At 35.1% G+C, this 16,688-nt stretch overlaps 1 long non-coding RNA gene across 1 annotated transcript; it reads left to right on the forward strand.

The window, feature by feature from the left end:
- The first annotated feature begins 322 nt into the window (after positions 1–322).
- Positions 323–16,381, forward strand: LOC118764853. Its single transcript, XR_005000676.1, has 3 exons — positions 323–914; positions 6,153–6,159; positions 16,371–16,381. It is a non-coding gene; the product is annotated as an uncharacterized LOC118764853 (long non-coding RNA).
- Positions 16,382–16,688: the final 307 nt, after the last annotated feature.

Below are 16,688 nucleotides of genomic sequence, written 5' to 3' on the forward strand. Positions count from 1 at the left end.
GTGTCCTCCCACCACCTCTTGACAACTGGTGTTGGTTTGTTTACATTCGTAACTTAGCAATTCAGCAAAATCAACCAACAGAATAAGTAGAAGGTTTTAAAAATAACCAGTGGTATTCAATTCGTTCGACCAAATCCTTCAAGGTGGTGCCCCAGCATGACCACAGTCAAACGACTTGAAACAAGTAGAAGAGGAGACGGATGATAATTTCTTGTGCTTCTTGACATCCGTAGATTGCGCTAGCGTGCGTTGAGAACTGATAGTGTCGACCTCTAGCGAGATCTCCCCCCCTTCGTTCTTATAGTGTGTGTGAGAAGCGAAGTAATAACATAAGAAGAAGAGGAGGAGGAGAAGACGGACGATGCGAGCAGACAGCAGCGTGTCTCACGTTAAACTATATATATATATATATATATATTTCTTGAGCGTCAAAAACTCCTCATTTGCCGTCCAACTATTGAGATAGTGGAGGAGAGAGAGAGCTAAAATATTCGTTTACAATTTGAAGCAGCAGTCATAGATTGAGCTGTAGTTGTTGTAGTAGTGGAAAGGAAAGTACAGCTGAAATCAGCTGAAAAATCCTAGCAGTTTGCTCCATCAAGTTTTGTTTGTTGTTTGATGACACATAGTCTCTCATTCACTCACAGACTCTGTAAACGTTTACATCGGCTGCTGGATCCTACCGTTACAGTCGACTGAACTCTTGTTGTATTTTGAGCCCGTGGGAATTATAAACCCAAAGTAAGGGGTGTGGAAAAACAAACCTTTTTGTCACATAATCGCGAGAATATACATTAAATAATAACAACAATATTAACAAAAAATATTACAAAAAAAGGAGAATTTCTATAATTGACTGACAGTTTCCGTAGATGATGTGACAAGATTGTCTTCCTATGTCACAGCAAAGGTAAGTTGTTTACCTTAATAAAATATGGACTATATATATATATATATATATATATATATATATATATATATATATATATATACATAGGACTATATATATATATATATATATGTGTGTATGTATATGTATCTATGTATACACTCACACACAAAACATCCAGAGAGAGTGAGTGTGTACAAACGTTTGTTGATAAACCGGCTGACAGAGCTAATAACGTGTTACAAGATCCAACATTTTACCCATGTTCTAAGCATTTAGTTTTGGGCCTTTCGTTTTTCTGTTACTGTTACTTTTCACATAATCTGAAAAAAAAAAAAAAAAAAGCGAAGGGGCGTTAACGCCCCCACCAAATAATTTAGCATACCCATCCATATAGATCTGTTTGCTTAATTTGTCTGTCATAATTTATCTGTCTATATGTCTAGCTGTCGTATCTATCTATCTATCTATCTGCTTGTCCTTTTTTTACTCGTTCCATGTTGGGCCACTGTCTTGAAGGGAATAAGTCTGCTACATAGATCCCACTATGCTCCTATTTGTCAAACCTCTAAGATATAAGCTATAAAGGGACATACAGTGTATATACACATGTATTTGTAAATGTAAGGTCTTTGAGTAATTGTCATTTAACTTAATGAAGTGCAGTAAATGTTAAAACACATTTGGAGTCTTTTACTTGTTTCAGTCATTAGACTGCTGCCTTGCCGGGGCATCGCCTTTAAGAATTTTGGTCGAACGAGCCGATTCCCAGTACTTACTTTTTTAAAAACCTGGTACTTATTCTATCAGTCTCTTACTACAAAATGTTTTTTTTTTTTAGGAAGAGATTTAGAAATGATAACTTTTATTTTCTGTAATTAAAACTTTTATTCTATAATTTCATCATACCCCTAATGCAGTTGTGTATTTAACTATCTGCACTTGTTTAGGTTTGGTGTTCGAAACTTCAGTTACTGTACCACGTTGTTATTTGTTTAAGCGCACTCCTAATTGAAAAGAACTATGATGGAAGGCGTTCCGGCTGTGACCATTCCACCTTGTTTTGTATATCCATGACCACATTCAATGTGTCCTAAGAAGGTAGGGGGTGATTTGAGGTAGATATGGATGCTATATGAGGTTCCTTGTTTGGCTCGCTTCAGACTGTTCGGGCAAGCGTTTAAAGAAAAGTTGCTGACGAGCCTATAATCGCGTCTAGGCATTCTTTTTGCGAAATAAACCATTTCACTTACATCACTATTCATGCCTTTGAGAAAGGCATGAATATCGTGATGTCTCATTTTCCTTTGGTCTCTGTATCTATTAGGATTATTAAATCTTACGTTAAACACCATGTACATCCTAATTCTTGAAATGACACGGACGTGATCCCCCTGGGATCGTTAAACTAAGTACTTGTAAAATAAAAATTAAAAAGAACAACATATTGATGTGAGATCTGTGGCCATGTGCCTAAGCTAGAGACCAATATTATTATAATTGCTGGCTTCTTCCCTCAAGAGGAAGCTGACACATCTAACGGCCAGTCAGAATAGATTACTAATGCTTCGTCAAATAAGTCTCAGATGGAGTGGACAGCAACCTTCATCCATCCGACGAGGATAACCTTTACGAGGTTGCTCCTTATGCTAGAAATAACAGTAAAATCACACCCCTTCCATTTAAGTAAAGAAAGGATAATGTTGCAATGGATTAAAAAAAAAAGAAACGGAGACGAGCTGGTCACGCTTGGAAACGTCTCTGATTACAGGTCTGCCTCAAGCGAAGCAAATCAACAATCACCGCCTCTTGTCACAATGTTTATTTATATAGTTTACTACAACTTGTGATGACATTTTATGTATTGATGACTAAATGTCATACGCACACATCAGAGTATATGTGTGTGTGTGTGTGTAATGTTTAGGTATTATTTACACGGCCGGTTAACTAATATTATGTATAAATTGAATGTGTGTATATGGGTTATATACAAATATATACATGTTTTGTGCGTATGTATGTATAGCGTGTCGTATGACGGATATATATAGGTTTAAGATAGATTGATAGATAGATAGATAGATAGAGAGCTTGTCACTCTATATGCCGTGATGTATACGTTTTAAATTACCATGTCTCTCTTATACATCGGTGTTTACGTTGTCTCTGTATACACACTGATGTGAATAGTTACATATACCATTTCTCTCAGCATCCACCGGTGTAGACTGATTCTTTTATACCGTGTTTCTGTGTGTTGATGAGTTCTGTTTTTCTGTGCCCAGATGCGAACTGGCTTAAAAACACACATGCATATATATATTTAGCTTGTATCTATAAACAATATATTGTATGAATTATATGTCTCGATTTTGTTTCATCATATACACACCGGTGTCGACGGTTTCAATGTTTCATATTTTAAAGCTTATATGTTAGGGTTATATATACTTAAGACACTGTTTTATGTATGTATGTATGTATATATATATATATATATATATATATATATATATATATATATATATATATATATACACACAGCAATATCTGTACCTCGTGTATGTTATACTACAGTATTTATAGCTTGTCGCTTTGTATATGCATCATTAGAGGTGCAACCCCCTAAAGATTTCTTTTACAACAGATCTAATTATATCCTCAGTATTTCGGATGCATTTGAAATTAGAAGATATGAACGACCAATTTTAGAGTACATGCGCGTGTGTTTGAGTGTAATGGGTCCTTTTGCTATATTCATTTATATTTTAAGTAGACGAAATCTGTAACATATTTTCACTTGTTTCTCACATGTGTTTTAGAATCTTCTATCCCATCTCTCTATTGTTCGAGTTTAGTTTATTTTGAGTTTCTTACCCAACCATATGTGTATGTGTCAACAAACATACACACATGCATACTGTATACGCACACCCCCAGAAATGTATATTTTGGCAGTTTCTCATAGACTGCTGCTGTGAGGATTGAAAAAAAGGGCGAATAAATGCCATTCAAAATAAAATTAAGTTGGCTTTAAACTTTTCAAACTTGCCAGACACTTATGGCAAAAAATGAGTTATCTGAATGCAAATTTTTGTTTTGTCTTAATGCAGAGGCAAAAAGATTTCGCTTACACACACACACACATACATATACGTACGTGCGTGTGTGTATGTTGGTTTATTTACGTCCACGGTACTTAGCGGAAATCAAAAATAAACAGATAGAATAAGCACTAGGGTCTATTTGTTTGACTAACGCCTTCAAGGTAGTGCCCTAGCATGGCCACAGGCGAATGATCGAAACTTGTAAAATGTAATGTGTGAATGTGTATATATAGATACAGAGAGAGAGAGAGAGAGATTATATATTTATATATGTGTGCGTGCGCGTGTGTATATATATATATATATATATATATAATTTTAATCCAAACGGGAAACAAAAAAACAACAACAATGGAACAATTACAGTATTATTATTAATAGGCGCTCAGGAAAAGGAAGCAGGGATTTAATGACATGTATGTATATGATAATATATACACACACACACATATATATATGCACACACATAAATATGTATGTATATACATGAATGCATATATATATTGACATGAAACCTAAAATAATCCCATAAACCAGCCCAGCCTTATCTAACTTGAATATAGATAGATAGATAGATACATTCATATGCATATTAATATCTATTTATTCTGATATACATATACCAACATATATACAATTATGTACACACATACATTTATAATTATGAACATATGCACATATATGCAGAAATAAGTCTCTCTACTCGCTGCATAGGAATGGCAACCAAATCTCTCAAATCACAGAACTATCATTGCAAGCAAAATGCTTCAATCAGAGCTACATTACACAGTGTGGTCATAGGTGAACTGTAGTACATGGACATAAAGAAGCCAACATGCACACATACATTATCACTTGAAGATCACACCCCTTCAAACGCCCCTTCAAAGTTGTAACTGTTAACACCCAGAAACTTGCCCACTTACCAGGTATGCATGATCAACTCAGTGCTTTATGAAGCCAAAGTCACAGCAGTGCTCCAAAAGGATTAGTCAAAAGAAAAATTACATTGGTATATGTAAAGGTAATTTTAAAAGAAGATATGCAAGCTACCAGTCTTCTTTCTGACATGTGAATGAGTAGAAAGTCACATAGTTAGCTAGCCATATCTGGGATTTGAAGGCCAACTGTACCCCACAGACCATCAAGTGGAGTATTGTGGTGTGATCCATACCAGACATAAACGGATCAGAGATGCAGGCTTTGTTTAGCTATAAAATCTCATATTCCACTGAGACCTAAGAACTCCATGGACCTACTAAATTCCAGACCTGAAATTTTTATGAAATGTAAACATATGGATAAATTTCTTTTGTTGAACTGGAGTACACCACCCTCTCCAAATTAGGCATGCAGTATCACAGACATTGACCCTTTTCCCCTTTGAATTACTTTACACCTATTACATTGATTCTTATTCAAACAAGCAGAAAGGGCATAACTCTTAATTGTCTCTTTGAATTCCATTTTTTTCCTTATTTTTCATTCTACTTTTTGTTTTCACCTTCCTCTCATCTTGTTTTGTGTTTTCTCAAAGACCAGCATCCTTATTTTTTCAAAAACCACAAGCAATATTGTGTGTTTGAGTCTGAAAGATTACTTAGAAATACAAAGTATGCTATACAAGCTCATCAGTTTGTGTTTCCACTGCATGAAACTAACAGTATCTTGGGTTTGAATACTGTGTATATTAAATGATATTTATATCTCGCTGGATGGAGTACTTCTTTTTTGTGGATATCATCAATAACAGTAAATTATATGTACATGTCTGTGAGGTGTTTATGTGTAACTCCCCCCCCCCTGCCACACAATATATATTTGCATATATGTATCTACATGTATTTATGTATGTGTATGTATGGTTACATGTACACATATGTATGTATACATTTGTGTATGTATTCATGCATGTATGTGTGTATAATGTATACATACACGTATGTATATAATATATATTTATGTATGTATCTCCTTTTTTATGTGATGACTTTTTTTATGTGCCACCGACACTCGTCTGGCACCTGTGTCGGTGGCACATAAAATCACCCACTACACTCTTGGAGTGGTTGGCATTAGGAAGGGCATCCAGCTGTAGAAACACTGCCAGATCTGACTGGCCTGGTGCAGCCTTTGAGCTCCCCAGACCCCAGTTGAACCGTCCAACCCATGCTAGCATGGAAAGCGGACGTTAAACGATGATGATGATGATCTCTGTATCCTTACTTTCTTGAGCTCTCAACTTTTGATTGATTCACAAGGTGTTGCTGTGACATACTGCATATGTTAGGCATCAAAACCTAGCTCCTCTTAGATTTTGAGCACAGCCAGTTTCTTGAAGAGAAAGAGATAATGTTTGAAGAATTGACCCCTGTACTGGATTAGTTCTTAATGATGAATCCCACCGGAATGAAAGGCAGATTTGATCTCAGCAGGGTTTGAACTTAGAGCACAAAGTGTCAGAATGAAAGGCAATTTAATTGATGCACTGACTAATTTACCATTGTGGTACCTCACTGTGTGTGTGTATAAACTGCATGTGTGTATACAAATTGTCTATAGAATATGTTTGTGTATGTCTATATTTGTGTGTGTGTGTGTATCTGCAGATATACATTTGTACATCTCTCTTTCTCTATCCGTATATATGTGTTTGTGTATATGTATATATCTGTGCATAAATCTATCTATTTGTGCACATGCATGCATGTGTGTAAGTGCACATCTGTTTATTTGTTTATATGGATGTGTGTGTGTTGGTGTGTGCATATGCTGGTGTAATTAAAATATTAGTTTTCTCTGTCTTTGTATTGCTTTTAAGTCTATTCTGTGTGTGTGTGTGTGTGTGTGTGTGTGTGTAAATATGTATATATGTTTGATGTATAAGTATGTATGCATAACATTATATATGTGTGTGTGTGTACCTCAATACCAGCCCAGTTACTTAATCAATATTTCTCTCCCTATGTGGGGCGCCTACTAAAGCGACTACTATCCCCCCACTTCACTGCATTACACTTCCTGAACATCCCTAAATAGTTGCTTATTTATGTTTATAAAGACAGCAATTAAAAACATTTGCTTTCCTCCCATCCCATGCCCTTTCATTTTCTATCAACAGCAGACTACTTTGAGCAGGGAGTACTTCTTAGAAGCGATTCCAAGACAGCATTTCCATTAAATTGTTTGTGCTTGTATGGCAGGCTGTATATACTACATTGATCTGTAAGAAATGGCAGCCAAATTTCTTTCAAATTACACCTCCCAGTCCAAAATTTAGAAAAGATTTGAGCAATGTAGTCCTTGACATTCAACATCATATATGGTAGAATGGTTATGGGTAGCAATAAACATCACTATTAATGACAGCGATATTTTTATTATTTTTTATTAAATCATCATGCATCAAATGTTTCAACCAAGTCATCTTTATACATATTTATTTATAGTGAATTAAATAATAGATTATTTGTTAATCTGCATTGTCTGTTCTCAGAAAGATATCCTTTGGGTGGGTTTTTTTTCCCCTATTTTATGTAAAAATACATACATGCATACACACATTCATATATAAATAATGATAATAATAATAATCCTTTCTGCTGTAGGCTCAAGGCCTGAAATTTAAGGGAGGGGAATAGTTGACTACATCGACCCCAGTGTTTCACTAGTACTTAATTTATCGACCCCGAAAGAATGAAAGGCAAAGTCAACCTCGGTGGAATTTGAACTCAGAACACGAAGACAGATGAAATGCTAAGCATTTTGCCCGGCATACTAACAATTCTGCCAGCATGTGGCCTTAATAGTAATAATAATAGTTTCAAATTTTGCCACAGTTTTCAACTGGTCCTTAATTTATCAACTCTGAAAGGATGACTTAATAATAATAATAATAATAATAATAATCCTTTCTACAATAGGCACAAGGCCTGAAATTCGGGGAAGGGGTATAGTCAATTACATGAACCCCTAGTACTCAACTGGTACTTATTCTGTCAACCCTGGCAGCATTTGAACTTACAGACTTACAGACGAAATCCCACTAAGCATTCTACTCCTGGGAGTCACTAATTTTGCTAGCTCGCCACCCTAATAATAATAAGTTTCAAATTTTGGCACGAGGCCAGCAATTTCAGGGGGGGGGAATCAATTAGACCAACCCCAGTGATCAATTGATACATATTTTATCGATGTCAAAAGGATGTAAGGCAAAGTTGACCTCAGTAGAATTTGAACTCAGAATGTAAAGATGAATGAAATGCCTGCTAAACATTTACTCAGTGTGCTATTCTGTCTGCTCACCACCCAAATAATAATACTAATAATAATATATATATATATATATATATATATATATATATATATATATCGCGTTCTTGTCCCATTTTGTATTTATATATATATATATATAAGAAGATTAATAATTATATATATGTATTTTTTTTATATTACAATAGCTGATTCTTCACATCTAGTTATTTAAATTTCCTGTTTTGATTTGTTGGATATATATATATATATATATATATACACATACACACACACAGAGGGAGAGAGAGATATAAATATTTATGTATGCATATATTATCCCATCTTTTTGTGTGTGTATGTGTATGGCTTGTGTTCTTTGCTAATTAAGATGATAGAAAGTGGTTTGCGGGAAATTTTACTCCTATTTCTAGCAGGTCAAGTGTTTGCATAGAGGACTTCCCCTTTCCTTATTGGCTTGAAGTAAACTTGGTTGTTGTTGCTTAGCTGCAAATCAGCCACAATTGAACAGACCTAGAAAGAAGGACGGTCCTGTTGTGACTATCCTACCTTATTGTATATCTGAGACAGGAAGTACATTATAGCCCTTGTTTAAGATGGTATGGTAATTTTAGGGAAATGTGGCTACTATTTCCAGCAGATTGAGTGGCCATGTAGATGTTTTTTGTTGAATAATGGAACCATATTTTGATGTCACTACACAGATTAGGATACATATTGTTATGTAGTGATACAGCTTGCAGACTAGCTAATACCCTTGTCTACCAGAAAATAATTCACTCTCTCATCGTATTTCATTCCTTCAGTAAGGTGATTGGTGTCAATGGCATTGAGATTTACTTAACCCTTTAGCATTTAATCCAGCCCAGATATTCTATATGTTTTATGTTAAAACGGACCAGATCCAACCTCTCACACCAAACCTACATTGTCATTCTGAAAATATACACACACACCATTGAAATCTTGAAGCTACAAGATAATGCATGATTAATTCAAAACAATGTAAATTAATAAGCATTACATTTGACAAAGAAATCGGAATGCTAAAGGGTTGAGGAGTGGCTAGGAGGGTTGCCAAGGTTGAGAGGAAGGGCTGATAGTGATTTGGTTACATATGTACATATGTTTACTTATGCATCATTATACTGAGGATTGTACAAAAACTTTGATCGCATTTTTTTTTCTTTGTTTTGTTTTTAGACATTAAATTAGTCCTTGAGGTAAATTTTGTCTTGATTAGATAATCTGTCGATTGAAGTTTTTCAGCTCTCTATATTCCATCAATATGACCCAAATATAATGCCTTATATTGACTCTTAGTGATAACAGGACAGTTTTAACCAGCAGAAACAGTTGCATGCTTAAGGAAGTTCAAATATAATGACTAAAACCTCCAAGACAGTGGTTCTCAACCATTTGTTCCTATGGACCCCTTTGATTCCTATTTTCATCTACTGGACCTCCATAGCCATTTATTGTATATTAACAAATATCTTACTGTATTTTTATATTTAATTATCATTAGGAATTGTATAACAAAAATTTATTGTAGAAGTATTAGCACTTTATTGCTCATAAATTTTAACAACAAAATCTTACACGGGCTGTAAAGGGCCACATGGACTCTGGCTGAGAACTACTGCTCTAAGAGAATATTTGTAATAGTGGTTGTTTAACCCCTTGCCTGTTTGGATCCAGCAGATCTGTGTTTAAAATCATTCCAGTTGTGTATATTCTTTGTTTTATTTTTCTTAGACATTAAGTGTCTGGTATGGTTAGATGTGAGAGTGTTTTAGTTGCTATTTCTAGCAGGTTGAGTGACTATGTAAAAGGCTCCTTTCATTGGCAATGTTGTTGATGTTATTGTTATAGCTGTTGTTGCTTGGCTCTAGGTTAACCCTAAATGAAGTAGACCTATAACTGAAGGTATCACATTCGCAATCATATTCTATCTCACCTAGGCACAGAAGGTACAGTGTACATAGAACCATGTCATCCAGCATGTTTTGCTTTCCTAAGACTGTAGGATGCAATTTGGGAATGATTTGGCTGCTATTTCCAGCAGGCTGATCAACCATGTAAACTTCTCTTATTGGGATTATTAATATTGTAGTTGATGTGACTGTTATTGTTGTTTAACCCCAGGTCAGCCCTGATCCCTCAGGCTTATGAACAAAAGCGACCATTCTAACAGCAGCCATTGTCATTTTTTTTTTTTACGATAGTGTATCTTGGACTACAATTTCAAAAGTCTTTTTTCCCTTTTCCATTTATTAAATGAAAGTGTTATGTGATTTGAAAGAGATTTGAAGAGAACGACTGATAGATGACCTTGTTGGCTCAAAGTTAATTAAATTTTTTCTTTTCTGTTTAGTCCCATCTCACCTCCAAGCAAATGTCCCTAGATCAATCCTTTTCAAGTAAATCTATGATTAAAGTCATTCCAACCACGACAGTTTCAACTAAATTGCTGAATGACTGCATAAAGGCCTTGTTTTGTCCAGGTGTGCTTTAATTAAATGCATCTATTCAGATGTATTCTATTCTTGGCCATCCCAACTTTTCTGACATAGTTCGAGAGAACAATGTTCAGTGTCCTTCCATTTCTTTTTTTTTTTTTTGTTTATCTGTTTACCTTTTATTTCAGTCATCAGACTATAGCCATACTGGAGCACTACCTTGAATTTTTAATCAAAGGAATTGACCCCAGTACTTAACATTTTAAGCCTGGTACTTATTTTGTCAGTCGCTTTGCTGAGCCACTAAGTTACACAACACTAGTTGTCAAGCAGTGGTAGGGGATAAACACAGACGTAATGACACCCACACATATACAGTGGGCTTCTTTCAGTTTCTGTCTATCAAATCCACTCACAAGGCCCAAGGCAAAATTTGTACCACACAGCTATGTCTGCGCCTACAAAAATATTTAATAGGGCTCCATATAACTCCTGGTAGAGATTGAAACCTCCATCTTGAGATCATATTACTACTTATCAACACCTTTATTTACAAGGCCATCAAAGCTATATAAAAAAACAAAAAACAAAATACAGACATGTTATTTAAAGGAGATTTAGTTCTTTCATTCTCTAGCAACTTTTTTCTTTCTTTCTTTCTTTTTTTTTTGTTATATCAAGTGTTTTATTTTCGTTTTGATGTAACAGAGGTCAGGTTGTTGAGGAAAGAGGAGAAAGCTGAGCACAGAAATCTTCAAAAGTCAGCATTTTGTAAGAAGTTTAACATCCTATCTAAAGTTAAGAAAACAGAATTTCTATCAAACAAATTTTTTTTATAAAATAGTTGTTTGTTGTCTAGCCCCAGTTCAATTCTAATCATGTAGGCATATGATCAAATGGTTGTATCATCATCATAATTTAACATCCGTTTTCAATGCTGATATGGGTTGGAAGGATTGACAGGAACTGATAAGGCCAGGGGCCCACACCAGGCTCCATAGTCTGTATAGTTATGACTACACTGATCACATTTTCCGATACATCCTTTTGTTTTTATTGTGATAGGGTATGATTGAGTGAAATTTGGGTGCTATTTCTAGCAATTCAAGTATCTTTTATCTTTTACTTGTTTCAGTCATTAGACTGCGGCCATGCTGGGGTACTGTCTTGAATGAATCGACGCCAGTATTTATGTTTTTTTTGTAAAGCCTGCTGCTTATTCAGTCAGCCTCTTTTGCTGAACTGCTAAGTTACAGGGATGTAAATGTCCTAACACTAATTGTCATGTGGTGACGGGGAACACAAACACACACACACGCACGCAGTGGTCTTCTTTCATATTTTCTCCCTATCAAATCTACTGAAGTTTTTAGTCAGACTGAGGCTATAGTATAGACATTTGCCCAAGGTGCCATGCAGTGGGACTGAACCTGGTACCATGCGGTCGGGAAGCAAACTTCTTGCCACACAGCCATAATGTAATTTTTACTTGAAACTAATCTTAGCTCATAGTTCTGTACAATATTTCTTCCATTTTTTCTCTCTATTTGATGTGTGTATGTGTGTGTGTATACATATATGTACACACACATACACACACACATATTCTCTCTTGTCTTTTTTTCTGTCATTGCATCATCATTGCAAACACTTTGGTAGCTTCACATTTGTTTTTTCCCAATATTTGCAGTGTAATTCTTCATATGACATTTTCTTGAATCAATACCCTTCAGACAATCATGAGTAAGAAGACTATAAGCTTAATAGATAATTTAATCTTTCTTCAAACCAGTTCCAGACCCAATAAGTGATCAAAGTCATTTTTTTTTCACACCATCAAACAAACAAAAGTTCATAGCTTGTGGCTCCCCAGTCAAACCTAAAAGTTCCTTTCATGAAAAATAACGTATGTATCAAAATATATCTCAGAAACCCAATGTTTGTTCCACATAAAATCCACCCAGTCTACTCTGTAAATTGGTTGGTGTTAGGAAGGGTCCCCAGCCATGGAAACCATGCCAAAGCAGACACTGGAGTTTGGTCCAGTCCTCTGGCTCACCAGCTACTGTCAAACTTCCCAACCCATACCAACATGGATGGTGGATGTTAAATGATGATGATGATGATGGTGATGATGAATACTGACAAAAGAAATTTGAACTGGTGAAAATACATTTTCATTGAATAGAAGGAGAAGGCTCCGCAAAATGGGGGATTTGTTGCTAAGACTAAAATGAAAAATGGTAGAGATGTTGTTATTGGCAACTGATAGGTGTTGTGTTAAGACACCTCATTAATTAAGTAAGTGTGCAGCTATGTCAGCAAAGGATCTGACACTGCTGTGTATGCTCTTCTGCAAGAAAACCTGATTATGTGACCCAGTTCCACTTGAGAAAAATACACCAGCAACATTGAAGCATCTTGGTAAATTTTTAAAGCTTGTGTATCGTATGTGTATGTATGTTTGTGTGTCTCCTTGTCTTAACATCATGTGACAGTTGTAAAAATGTGTTCCTGTCACACAAGCAGTGTTATTCATTTCCAATATTTTGCGAAAGTATGTTTGACTATGGAGAAATATTAATTTACTAGGAAATAGGTTAGTGTTGATGACAGGAAGGGCATCTGGCTTTAGATGATTTAGGGCAGATTATAATCTGCCTCAATATATTCTTTCTGGCCCATGTAAGCATGGAAAGGTGGACATTAAGACTATGTTGTTAATATGATGATGATGACAATCTCTAGAACTACATTAGCCTACTATGTTCACTTTTTTTTCAAAAGATAGTATACATGAGTTGATGGAGATAGTAGATTGATCAACAATGTCAAAGTTACTTGGTTGACTTATCATATGTAATCATATTCAGGTGTAGATTTACTCTTTTTTTTTGTTGTTAACATTGGTAAAGGAACTGTTTTCAGTGTGTGGTAGAATGAAATCATTGATTAGCCATTTTAACCCTTTCAGTACCAACTCCTCTGAGACCCCTCTGATTCTCTACTGCAGCGGTCCCCAACCTATTTTTTATTTTGTTTGCACCCACAAACTGGTTTCATGCGAGACAATTTTCTACGGACCAGAAAATCACACTCATAACAAAACACAAAATGCAAACAAGTGCTTATATGCAGTGGAAACCCATATGAGAGATTCTCTCATGGTAACTATCACAGTATTCAGTTTTTGACACAACATCCACTTCTAAGTGGGGATAAATATTACCTTTTGATATTAATACTGCTTCTGTTGCTAATATCATCATCATCATCATTCTTTAGTATCTGTTTTCCATACTGGCATGGATTGGGCAGTTTAACCAGAGCTGGCTAGCAGGAGAACTGCACCAGATTCCAGTCTGATTTGGCTTGGCTTCTATGGCTGGATGCCCTTCCTAATGCCATCTACTTTACAGTGTGTGCTGGATGTTTCTTAAGCGGCACCAGCATGGGCACTGTCATGTGGCATTGACTTGGCTGCTATTACATGGCATTGGTGCTGGTGCTTTTTACAGGCCAACCTCTTCAGCAGGGGGAGCATGGCATTAACACTTCTATTGTGGAGGACAGGTCTTCTTGGGTATTATATAATAATTATCATTAAATTTAATCATTACATATATAATACATATATAATGCAAAAACCAAAGTGCTGACTGCAATAGTCAGTAAATTAGAAATAAGATTTTAAAATTTATTCATTCTGTGCAGTTTGGTACCAAATGACCCACTGCTCTGTATTGGTCTGTGACCTGGGTGTTGGGGACCCTGAAGAACTTTTTATGTTCTAAAACATCAGTTAAAAAATGATTGTCAGGTATTTTATGAAATTCCTCAAGTTTTGATTATTTTCGAAAGTATTCAAAATGATAGCCAAGGCATTTCATAGGAAATGTGGTGATGAAAAGGTTAAAACTGATATTAATTTACTGGAATCTGGAAATTACGTTTCCCTAATATATCTCTTTGCCATTGACAACATGAGGAAAAACAAAAAGGAACTGATTTACTTGAATTCAAAGAAGAAATAAATTAGCAGAAATTCTATCCATTTTATATGGAAAATAAATTTGCCTCAGCAATATCAATAAATTAAAAACAGAAGTATAGAAAATGATTTAGAGCAAGCTTTTAGGAAGTAGGTGATTTGATATATTTTATTGATGCCTAGCATAACTGGATTGTTGACTTGTTTGATTGATTGGCTAATATGCTGATACATCCTGGTATTTAATGATTAGGCATTAATTGGTGCTGAAATATTTCTGATGCGTATCAATTTATTGTAATTATTGATGGCTTATAAAGAACAGCAGGGTTACTATGGCAAATCTTTACTGTGTAATGTGAGTGACCTAAACCTGAACTAAATCTTAACAATGAAGCTTAATCGACGAGCCATACTTCATCAAATTAAAGGCAGAATACTTTTCATTTTTCTTTCTTCTTTCTATTTTTATTTTTATTTTTTTCCCCACAAGAAACATATTGTGTGTGATGTAGATCTTCCTTTTAACTTTTACCTTGGACATGACTGGAATAAAATGCTGGTTCTCTCTAAATCTCTACACTTCACAGCAGAGCAGACTACAGATTGTGAGTGGAAAATTTCTGGATTAATTACCAATCTATTTGTACCGTATAGTTTATGTCCTTTGAAAATCCTTTTTGGAAGTGTTATTTAGTCCCAGATCAATCCTGATTGATCAGATGTATGATCAAAGCTATTTCATCCATCATTTTAAGTACTTATTGGATAATGGACTGGATTATCAGATATGTTCAGTCCTTATTTAAGATAGTGAGGAGTGATTTGAAGGTCATTTGACTATTGTTTCTATCTGGCTAAGTTATCTTGGTTGAACACACCTATATTCAAAGTCATTTTTATTGTGACAGCCTCATCATTATATGTTGGAGTACATTATTTAATATGTCTTTTATTTCTTGAAGGGTGTAATTTGACTTCTATTTCTATGAAGTCAACCAGTCATATAGAGGCTTTCCCATTGTCTCATTTTCATTCACAGAAAAGCCATTTCAACAAATCTCATCTGACCCATGCAAACAGAAAAGTAAGTGTTTAAATGATGATGATTTCAGTAGGAGTTGGCAACAGATGGATCACTGTCTGTGAGCCTCAAATATTTTCCAAGAATTTTTCAAATCTTATGTATTTGTTCCCCTGGTCTATGGAAAAATTGTCTTGTATGAAACTGGTCCATGGTGTAAAGAGCTTTGGGACCATTGTCCTATAGGTTAAAATATAATATTTATCTTAACTAACTTGAAATCATAGGATTACATCATCCATCAGTAAGAAAACGTAAGTTCTAGTAAAACAGTGTTTTCTACATGAAACTATGTTTGGAATGGAGTGTAAAAATGCTCTACCAAACTTGCCCAAGCTACAGTTTTTATAGTCAAGTTCTCCCTGGGAGTTTCAGATCTTGTGCCAATTCAAACTGAAGCCATTTTATCACTTCAGCTTTATTTGCAGCATTGAACTTCTTTTTAGGGTAACCACCACCACTACAACAACAGGACATTAGTTATTTAAGAAGTGATGCAACCATCTTGTTCAGCAGTAAATCTTCTTTAACAGGTCAACACAAACTGAAACCAGTTACAAAGAGATGTTGTTTTGCCAAATACAACCAATCAATTTTAAATATACTTGATAAATATTAGAACAAGTTATTTTTGAAACCCATTTCTACTAAACTTCAAGCTAACAAAAGGAGTCTTTCTGTGGTTACATAGCCTGCTAGAAATAGCAAACAAGTTACCTTCAAATTACACCTTACTGTCTTAAAAAAAATTGTAATAACATACTAAATAATGTTGTCTTGGATATGCTATGTCTGGAAAATAATTAGGAAAATATCAAGATTTTACTCATAGGTTTGGTTTAACCCAAGTGTCTGCCACCAAACTGGTCTGTGAGATGTG

Source organism: Octopus sinensis, linkage group LG9 (genome assembly GCF_006345805.1).
Source record: "Octopus sinensis linkage group LG9, ASM634580v1, whole genome shotgun sequence".
NCBI lineage: Eukaryota > Metazoa > Mollusca > Cephalopoda > Octopoda > Octopodidae > Octopus > Octopus sinensis.